The following is a 10,097-nucleotide window of genomic DNA, read 5'->3' on the forward strand; positions in this document are numbered from 1 at the left end:
AGAGGTGTGTGTTGAAGTGTGAGAAAGGATCAGTCGAGACTTGCAATTTATAGGGATTTTGATTTGTACGCCACACATTACGTGCCACGCATATGCGCGCGAAACGTACGATGTTGCCATGTGTCGAATCTTCAGTGTGCCACATCACTTCGTATCTAGACGTATCAAGTGTCAGGTGTTGAGAGAAAAATTTGAACAAACGTTAGTACAAGATAATAAGTTGCGGAGTTAAAGTTAATCTCAATGGATCTTGTTATCTCAACAATAATAATTGTAGAAATGTAAGGAAAATAAATATCAACAAATTTATATCAGTAAGCAGTAAACAAGTAGACACAAGGTTGAATCGTAAGAAGGTTTGCATGCAAACAGAAGTTAGTATAAGATGAACAACACAAGTGAAGAGGGACTCGATTAAGTATTAATGAAGATAACTTAAGTTTAAAGAGATGAACAATCTGATATGATAAACATTCAATGATCGATAGATTGATAGTTTTTAAATTGGTAAGGATTACATGAAGTGGGAACCTCTATTTATAGAGTCCCAAAAGTTAAATCGAAATAGTAAAATAATCTAAACTAACTGTCTACGGTGACCATGAATGGTTCACTGGATAATACATGGAATACAAGCAATGTCAGTTAAAGTAAACTAAGCTATCTTCATGAATATCTTCACTCTGCAGTTCATCTTACAACTCTGCGGTTCTTCAACATTCAAAATCAGTCTCTGGTAGTAGCTTCTCTGCGGTATCACCAAGTGCAGAAGTCTGCGGTTCCTTATAGTTGAAGAGGGTCACTTTTTGTTTCAATAACCTTTCCCAAAGTGACCTCTCAGCTGTTTTCTTCATATGTTCATTTTCAGGAACTTGATGATGATCCACCAAAATTTTCTAACTTCAAACAACCACTGGATTCTTCTTGAAATCTCGAACTTGACTTCATCAGTTGTATGCTTTGATCTTCGTACATAAGCCAAAGTGATATCCATTTACCTTTTTGTTAGTAGATGGATTTCAGTTATAAGAATGAAGTACTTGGGACCATCTTGAGCTTTCTTGTACACAACCCCTACCACAAGGTAGCTTGTTGCACCAAGGGACATATCTTGGAATCCTTTAGTAAAGCTTGGCACATGCTCGAAGGGAGGAAAAACGAACTTGTTGGCAAGGACTGGATGTATTTCAGCATCAATCTTTCCAAAGTCACATACCAATGCCTTTAGGAATTCACAAGCCCTTTCATATGCAACCTTCATTTTGGGATATTTTTTCAGCCTTAAGCTGAAACACCCTAGCTATCAAAAATATTTCTTCGGGGTTCATGCAGACGAAATCAGCTTGGGTTTTGATATATTCACATCCTCTTCTGGTCAGGGTGTATTGGAAAATTTGTGTTTTCATGAATTTTCTCACTGTGTAGTTCTTCATCCCGTCTGGTCTATCATTGGACTAGATATTCTAAAACTTGGAACCACGCTTGGCAGGAAAGAGATTCAAGAGTTCGAACTCCATGGGGAGTCTTCTATCATCCGGAAGGCTGAGATCAAGTGATTGAAAGACTGGGAAATATTTGGAATTGGGAGAAACTGGAATGTCCCAATAGCCATCTGATGGAGGTTCTGTGTATGTGAGATGAGGAGTGTAATCAGCATCAAGAAGTCTATGGGTTGGGTTTACCCATGAATTGATAAGGGTTTCCTCGAACGTGGTGTCAAACCCTTGTTCCTTCCAAATTTCATCTGCAAACTTGGCAGCTCTCTAGTCTCGTTTTCGTTGGGCAGTGGCAGGGGAGTCATCAGTATGATCAGATGAAATTTCTTCTTATTGAGGTGAACCCTGGGGAGTTGGAATTTGAGGAGATGACCATGGAGTTGGTTCTTTGTTGACTTCTTTGTTGACCTCTGTGGTTGGAGGTTGGCTTTGATGAGGCGTTTGTTCTCTGCGGTGCACTGGAGAAGATGGATCCTGGGGAGGAGTGATAGAGTGATTGTCTGATTGATTTTGATTTTGATTTCTTTGTTCACTTGCCCCTTTTGAGGAAGCATGCTCCATCTGTTCCTCAAATCATTGTTTCAACTCATCAATATTTTAGAATGTGGCATCAAAATGAGTTTTCATTTGAGCACACACTTGTTGGTTGTTGGGAATCGCAGGACTGAAGAGATGTTGATGAATCTCCTTTGTGAGGCAAAAAATTTCATCAACAGTTTTTTTTGTTGTGAGGGATCTTCTCAATCCCTTGATGGTATCTTGGAGTACCGCAAACCCTGTTTCGTATGCGGTATGAGTTTCATCCACAAGCTGCTTGGAGTTGCTCGCTTGGGTTTGCAGGGTTTGTTGGAGATCATTTTTCAACTCCTTTACTTCTTTGATGAAGTCTTCAGCCTTGGACATAAATTCCTTGTGATCTGCGGTTCATCGATTGTCAAGATCCCTGATACCCATTTCAACCCGTAGAACAACTCTTTCTGTAGTCATTAGTTCTCTTGTCTCCAAAATATCCACATGATCAACTAGTGATTGTGTTGAAGTTTCATTACTCTGCGGTTGCTTGGAGGAGACTGCAGCCAAGATTTTATCTACTTTGGCTTGAAGGTTGAGAAATTCTTTCCTTGAAACTGCTATCTTCTTATTCTTCTTTTTCTTAAGCTTTGAAGTGGAATGCTGAGATCCACTCGATTCTTCATCAACAATGACCATAATGAAATCGTCTGAAGGAGGAGGCCGTTGAATATCGTCAAGATTGTCATCATCAAGACCGGACATTGGTGTTGAGCAGATCTCGATTGCGGTTCCATCATCGTTTGAATCATGAGCTTCTTCAGTGGGAGGAGGTTGGAGGTACCAACAACATTCTCCATTTCATGAACCTTTTGGACAGTATCTTCCATGGTTGACATCCATTGTTGAATCAAAAGGATATCATGAGTTATTTTGGCATTGTTGAACGTGGTGGCCCAATATTTTGCCACCAGGAGAAGAGATTCCTCCATTTGTTGTTGTTGTTGAACCTGTTGAGTTTTCCTTGCCTACAGGGCCCTTTTAAAGGCTTCAAATTTTCTGATCCTAGACTCAGTTGTTGGTCGGTATCGAAACCATGAGTTGTCAGATGCATAGCCGTCAAATCATTTATTCGCCGAGGTGTCCCTCGGGTTCATGGATCCATGCACATTTGTGCTAACCATGCCTAAATTGCTTGTAAGTAATGGAGGCGGTAGAAGATTTCCAGAGCTTCCTTGGTCTCCTTGATCTAAAATCAAGTTTGGCCTCGACTCTGTTTTGGAAAGGGCTGAGAAAGAAATGCCCTACGGTGCAACATGTGTTTGTTCTGTTTGTGTGACACGAAAAAGAATGGAGTGCAACTCCTCAGGAGTAAAAACGTCCAATCGTGAAGCCCTGGAGACCTTAGGGCGACTGTTCACATCTGGATCCACTTGGGCTCCAGATGGAGGTCTCTCTCCATTATGAGATGAAACGGATACAATGTTTGTGTCCAAGTGGTGAGTTGGGGTTTTTGAGGGTGAGTCTGCGGTGACTCAAATGGCTACATGAGTCTTTTGAGAGACTCCGACATTGGCCTTGGTTTGCATATGGTTGTGACTTGGGGTGAGATTCAACTTCTTTCTTCTAAATGTGTTTGCGGATTATGAAGGCTCATCTTGGTTGTCATCGACAATATGAACAGGGGAATCATGAGCCTTAGACATATAAGGTTGAGCTTTAGGATTAGACTCTGTGGTCTTAGCCTTTCTTTTCTTTGAGGGAACAACTCCCTTCTTCAAACATTCATTGGAGTTTTTCTAGAGACAACAAGGGATTTAACCCTTTTGGGTTTGGGCTGCTGGTCCTGGGCTGCGGTAGGATGACTGGGTTTTGGCAGGGAAGTGTGATATGGGGCAATATCACTCGTAGCCATTATGTGGTCAGCTACCTCTACGGTAGTAAGTCCAATGGACTCTAAAATATACATTGGAAATCTACGAATGGGACCAAAAATAGTTTGATCCTTGGAAAGATTGTACCTCTTAAGGTCGTGAGCTGAGAACATGTTGGTGTCGTTGCCCATGCTAAGTTCAGCACCCTTGTGTAAATCAACAAGACATAATGACCAGAACCTTCCAAACGTAAGTTCTGTCAAGCCTTCCTTTGGTGCATCCTGTGAGATATATTTGACCATAATTGACTGGATTTCCAGTGTAGATGCTCCAAACGATGTCCAAAAGTTGTTTTCCCATGTTATTTGTCCTTCCTGTTCTACTTGAGAGACATTTGATCACGAAATGACAAACAAATTGTCAAACAGCAGGCAACTTGCTTTTCTTGAATTCCCATACTCCTTTGAGTTTAGCTTGATACCCCATTTGGTAAAGTGCATAAAACACATCAGTTGTGCTTGGAGAGTAGAACTTTGTTAACGGAAGAACCCTTAGATTGATTGCATCAAGAAACTTTCTTTGGTCAAAACCCCCAAAGAATCATCAATAAGATTAAGATGAATTTCTTGGGGGTTGTCATGAGGTCTGAAAGCAGAAAACGCACACTTGAACATGAATTCTTGTGGTACAACTTATGTGAATGAATCGAAAGCTCCTAACAGAGGGTGAGATGGAAGAAACTTGATCTTCAGTATGATTGCTTCATTGTAGGATGGATCATCTTCAAAGATTCCTCTGTAGTTGTTGGCTGCGATCGAAGGAGTTAGGTCTTTGATCGTTGATTCTGACCCAGTTAGTCGTGTTGAACCTGAAGCTTTGGAATGTTTCTTTGAAATTCCTAACTTCAACATTGTTGTAGGAAAACGAGTTTGAAGAACTTGCCGAAATTATTTTTGTAAGAGGTGAAAGAGATGAAGATCGTCTGTGAGTTCAGAAAGCGTAAAAGCTCACTTGGGAAGAAAATGGGGTTTTTTATACCTCCGCATAAAAAAAATTGGTATTGATTTAATTACAGCTGTTAAAGTTAAAAACCTTTAGGTTTTTACCATTATCAGATCGAATTAATATAAATTAAAAAAAATATATTTTCCGGGAAAGAGGAGCATTAAATGTTTCGACAGGCCCATGATGACACGCCGATTAAACGTGGGGTGAGAAATGGTTTATCCGTTGTAAAAAATGGGGAAGTGGAATGGATTAGACCCCAACGGTTGTGTGATGTGATTGGAAAGGATTTGCAAAAAGATTTTACAAAAGGCAAATCGGTTTTCTTTATTTTTATCCAAAAATAGGCCTGACGAGGAATGTCATTTAAAAAGAGACTGGAGTAACATGTGCGACAAAATGAATGTTTTGAAGAATGTTTTTTTTAATTTCATTAAGTAGCACACAATATCATTTAAGGCATTTATGAAGTGATGATTGCGGGTTCATTTAATGCATCTGTGGTAGCATTTAATGCGTCTACGTTTGCTGAAAGACAAACTAGATCATAAAGATATATTGCAGAGTATACAAAGTATATCGAGGAGAAATTATGAAGTGTCTACTAAGTTAGTTATTCTAGAGATATATTGCAGTGGATAAGGTGCTTCAAGAATTTGTTTTGAAAAGAAAAGAAGCAATTTATTCACACTCGGATACCTAGTGAGGTCTGTAGTACCTACCCTTTCAAGAAGAACTGTGGATCAGGGTTCATCATCCCTAATATTTCCAAAAATCCATTCAGTTTTGTGGAGTCGAGTGCTTTAGTGAAAACATCAGCTATTTCTTCATGAGTTGGCACAAAAATAAGTTCGATGTTACCTTTGAGGATGTGATCTTTGATGAAGTGGTACCGTAGCTCTATGTGTTTCGTCTTCGAGTGATGGATAGGATTATGAGAAATCACTATTGCACTCTCTGGATCACAATAGATGGGAACCCGCAGCATCCTGTACCCGTAGTCCAAAAGTTGTGTCTTCATCCAAAGGACTTAGGAGCAACAACTGGCTGCAGCCACATATTCTGCCTCTACGGTAGACAATGAAACACAATTTTGTTTTCTTGAAGACCAGCTAACTAATCTTCCACCCAAAAACTAACATCCATCCAAAGTGCTCTTTCGATCAATTCTGCATCCGTCATGATCAACGTCTATAAAAGCTTGAAGGATGAAGTCATTACCCGTAGGGTACCAAATACCCAATGCTTTAGTCCCATTTAGATACCTGAAGATTTGCTGGACTGCGGTCAAGTGGGATATTTTGGGATCTGATTGGTATCTAGCACATAAACCTGTAGCCAACACGTTGTCTGGTCGACTAGCTGTTAGGTACATCAATGAACCACTCATTTTTCGATAAATCTTTTGATCAACTGACTCTCCGGTAGGGTCAACTGAGATTCTGTACCCAAAGGCCATAGGGACCTTTGTCGAGGAGCAATTATCCATTGAAAAGTTTTTCAACAGTTCAGTGGTGTACTTCTCTTGATGGATGAAAATCCCTTGAGAGACTTGTTTAACCTGAAGACCTAGAAAGAAGTTAATCTCTCTATTCATGATCATTTGAAACTTGCTTGTCATGAGCTTTGCAAATTCATCCACCATTCCCTGATCCGTTGAACCGAAGATGATATCATCCACATAGATTTGAACAAGCATCAAATGATTGTCATTTGCTCGTGTAAATAAAGTGGGATCAATCATACCTCTTTTATACCCTAGAGAGACAAGAAACTATGAAAGAGTCCCATACCATGCTCTTGGTGCCTTCTTTAAACCGTAGACTACTTTCTCCAGCTTATAACAATGATTTGGAAATTCTGATCTTTGAAATCCTGGAGGTTGTTGCAGATAGACTTCCTCTTTCAGTTCCCCATTTAGGAAAGCACTTTTCACATCCATCTGATGGACCTTGATGTTTTTATGAGCTGCAATCGCTAAGAAATTACATATGGCTTCTATCCTAGCAACCGGTGCATATGTTTCATCGAAATCAACACCTTCAAGTTGACTATACCCCTTTGCAACTAAGTGTGCTTTGTTTTGTATCACCACACCTGATTCATCTAACTTGTTTTTGTAAACCCATCTTGTACCGAAAATAGTGTGACCTTTAGGCTTTAGTACCAATTTCCAAACTTTATTACGTTCAAACTCAGCAAGTTCCTCTTGCATTGCAATGATACAATCAGGCTCCATAAGTGCTTCTTTTGTGGTTTTGGGCTCGACAGATGACATGAATGTTGCATAATGACAATGGTTATTTAAATCAGTAGAAGAACAAGTTTGAATACCTGAAGACGAGTTTTCGATGATTTGACCCGGTGGGTGATCTTTTGTCCAAATGTGTAGACGAGATTGCTAATGGTCTGCGGCTGCGGTTGGGGGAATATCCTCTATGTCCGAGGACTCTTTGAGTCTGCTTGTTGAAGTTAGTTCCCTCTCGATGTGTGAACAACCCACAGATGAATCTTGGACTATTGGAATGGGATCTGCGGTAGGTAATGAAAGTTCCCCTTGGATTCTAGATGGGAGTTCCCCATGAACCAATGACGGTTCCCCCTGATCCATTGACGTTGGTTCACCTGGACCGATGAGTGATTAATTATCCTTGGATCCATTCTTGTATCAATGTTTTCAACTTCTTCATCCTCAGAGTCTTCAGACAGGTTTGATTGATTCGTTGGTTTGTAGGTAGGTTTTGGAGAAGCATCTTCAAATACTGGAACCTCGATGGTTGTAACTTCCAAAGGAACTGAACTTTCCCCCTCAACCGGCAAGGTGAAAGTATTGACGGACGTTTCTTCAGACATGATAGGTCCAAATACTTATGCATGTTGTTGTTGGGCAACTGGAGACACCAAAATTTCTGCATGTCTCTGCGGGATCGTAGAGATCATCATAGTTAACTTCAACTATGTTTAACGGACCCGATGAGGTTGGGATATCACGTTCCAAGATGAACTTTGTTTCTGTTGAAGGATAAGTGTTGCGGACGTAATGGTCATCAAATTTTACATCAAAGATTTCGATTATTAGTATTGTACGCCGTATGAGAACCTTGTATGCAACTTTGTTGGTTGAGTAACCCAGAAAAACACCCTCATCTCACTTTGGTGCAAACTTTTTAAGATGATCCTTGTTGTTGATCACGAAACATCTGCACCCAAAAATATGAAAAAACCGGACATTGGTTTTTCGATTGTTGAGACCTTCATAGGGAGTTTTGTTGAGGCATTTGCAAATGATTCTTTGATTTTGAACAAAGCAAGCAGTTGCCACTGCTTCTGCCCAGAAGTAGAGAGGTAAATTGGCAAAATTCAGCATCGACCTAGCTACTTCAACCAATGTTCTATTCCTTCTCTCAACTACTCCATTTTGTTGTGGTGTGTAAGGTGTCGACAAGTTATGACTGATTCCCTTGGAGACTAAAAAGCTATTCAAGAGCTGATTAGTAAACTCAATGCCATTATCACTCCTTATCCATCTGACTGGTATTTTGATCTGGAGCTCTATTTCCTTGACGAAATTGATCATTTATCTACGGTGTGTCTGATTTGAGTCTCAAGAAGAAGACCCAAGTGAAACGAGTAAAGTCATCAACTATGACCAGAATATATTTCTTGTGATGAAGACTGGATACAATTGATGGACCACAGAGATCAATGTGAAGTAGCTCTAAAGGTTCAATGATTGAGGAATGAAATATCAGAGGATGGCTACCCTTAATTTGTTTACCACACTCAGATGCTAGGCATAATGTATCATTGTTGTACTTCATGATTGGTAGTCCACGGACTAACTGTTCGGTTACAAGGTTGTTGATGTATCTAAAGTTGATGTGAGAAAGTTTGTAGTGCCATAACCAACTTACTTCAGACACTGTTTTGGATAGAAAACACAACAACAATTTGTTGAGGCGTTTGAAAATGATGCTTTGATTTTTAACAAAGCATGAAGTTTCCACTGCTTTTGCCCATAAGTAGAGTGGTAAATTGGAAAAATTCAACGTCGATCTAGCTGCTTCAACCAATGTTCTATTCCTTCTCTCAACTACTCCGTTTTGTTGTGGTGTGTAAGGTGCCGAGAAATTATGGCCGATTCCCTTGGAAACTAAAAAGCTATTCAAGAGCTGATTAGTAAATTCAGTTCCATTATCACTCCTTATCCGTCTGACTGGTAGTTTGATCTGGAGCTCTGTTTCCTTGATGAAGTTGATCATGATCTGCGGTATGTCTGATTTGAGTCTCAAGAAGAAGTCCCAAGTGAAGCGAGTAAAGTCATCAACTATGACCAGAATATATTTCTTGTGGTGAAGACTGGCTACGGTTGATGGACCGCATAGATCAATGTGAAGTAGCTCTAAAGGTTCAACGATTGAAGAATCAACTATCAGAGGATGGCTACCATTAGTTTGTTTACCACACTCACAATCTGGGCATAATGTATCGTTGTTGTACTTCAAGAGTGGTATTCCACAGACTAACTCTTCGGTTACCAGATTGTTGATGTATCTGAAGTTGACGTTAGCAAGTTTACGGTGCCATTACCAACTCACTTCAGACACTGCTTTGGACAGAAAACACAACTGTGGTTTGCCAATGATCAAAGAGACATCCAATGGATACATTGTACCTTCGGCTTTAGATTTGATCAAGCAAGTGTTTCTGTCATTCCTTATGATATAGCAATATTCACTATCAAACTCAACCCGATGACCAGCTTTGCATAATTGACCCATACTGATCAGATTATGTTTTAGACCTTCTATGTAAGCAACTGGTTGAATAGAGAAGCTCCCTGTAGTCAATACTCCACAAACCCTGATGATTCCATTTGCGTTATTTCCAAAGGTGACATGTCCCCAACTACTTATTGGCCTGAAATCTCGAAGGTATTCCAACCTTCCTGTCATGTGCAAGGAGCAGGAACTATCGATTAACCATTCTTCTTCTTGTTGCTCCTTACACATTGCCTACACAATTAGTTGGTTAGTTTAGGCACCCAAACAAGTTTGGAGCCAGTGGTAACGTGGGAAACTTTCTTAACATATGCATGCATGTGGCTCTTGGACACAAATTTCTTTTTCCATGTTTGTTTGGAACCACGATGAGTCACATCTTTTGGAGTTTTTCGAGTGGATTGGACCGGTCTTTGATGGAAGTGGATAAA

This window comes from Lactuca virosa, chromosome 6 (assembly GCF_052849685.1).
Source record: "Lactuca virosa cultivar CGN04683 chromosome 6, Lactuca_virosa_CGN04683_v6, whole genome shotgun sequence".
NCBI classification, from domain to species: Eukaryota; Viridiplantae; Streptophyta; class Magnoliopsida; order Asterales; family Asteraceae; genus Lactuca; species Lactuca virosa.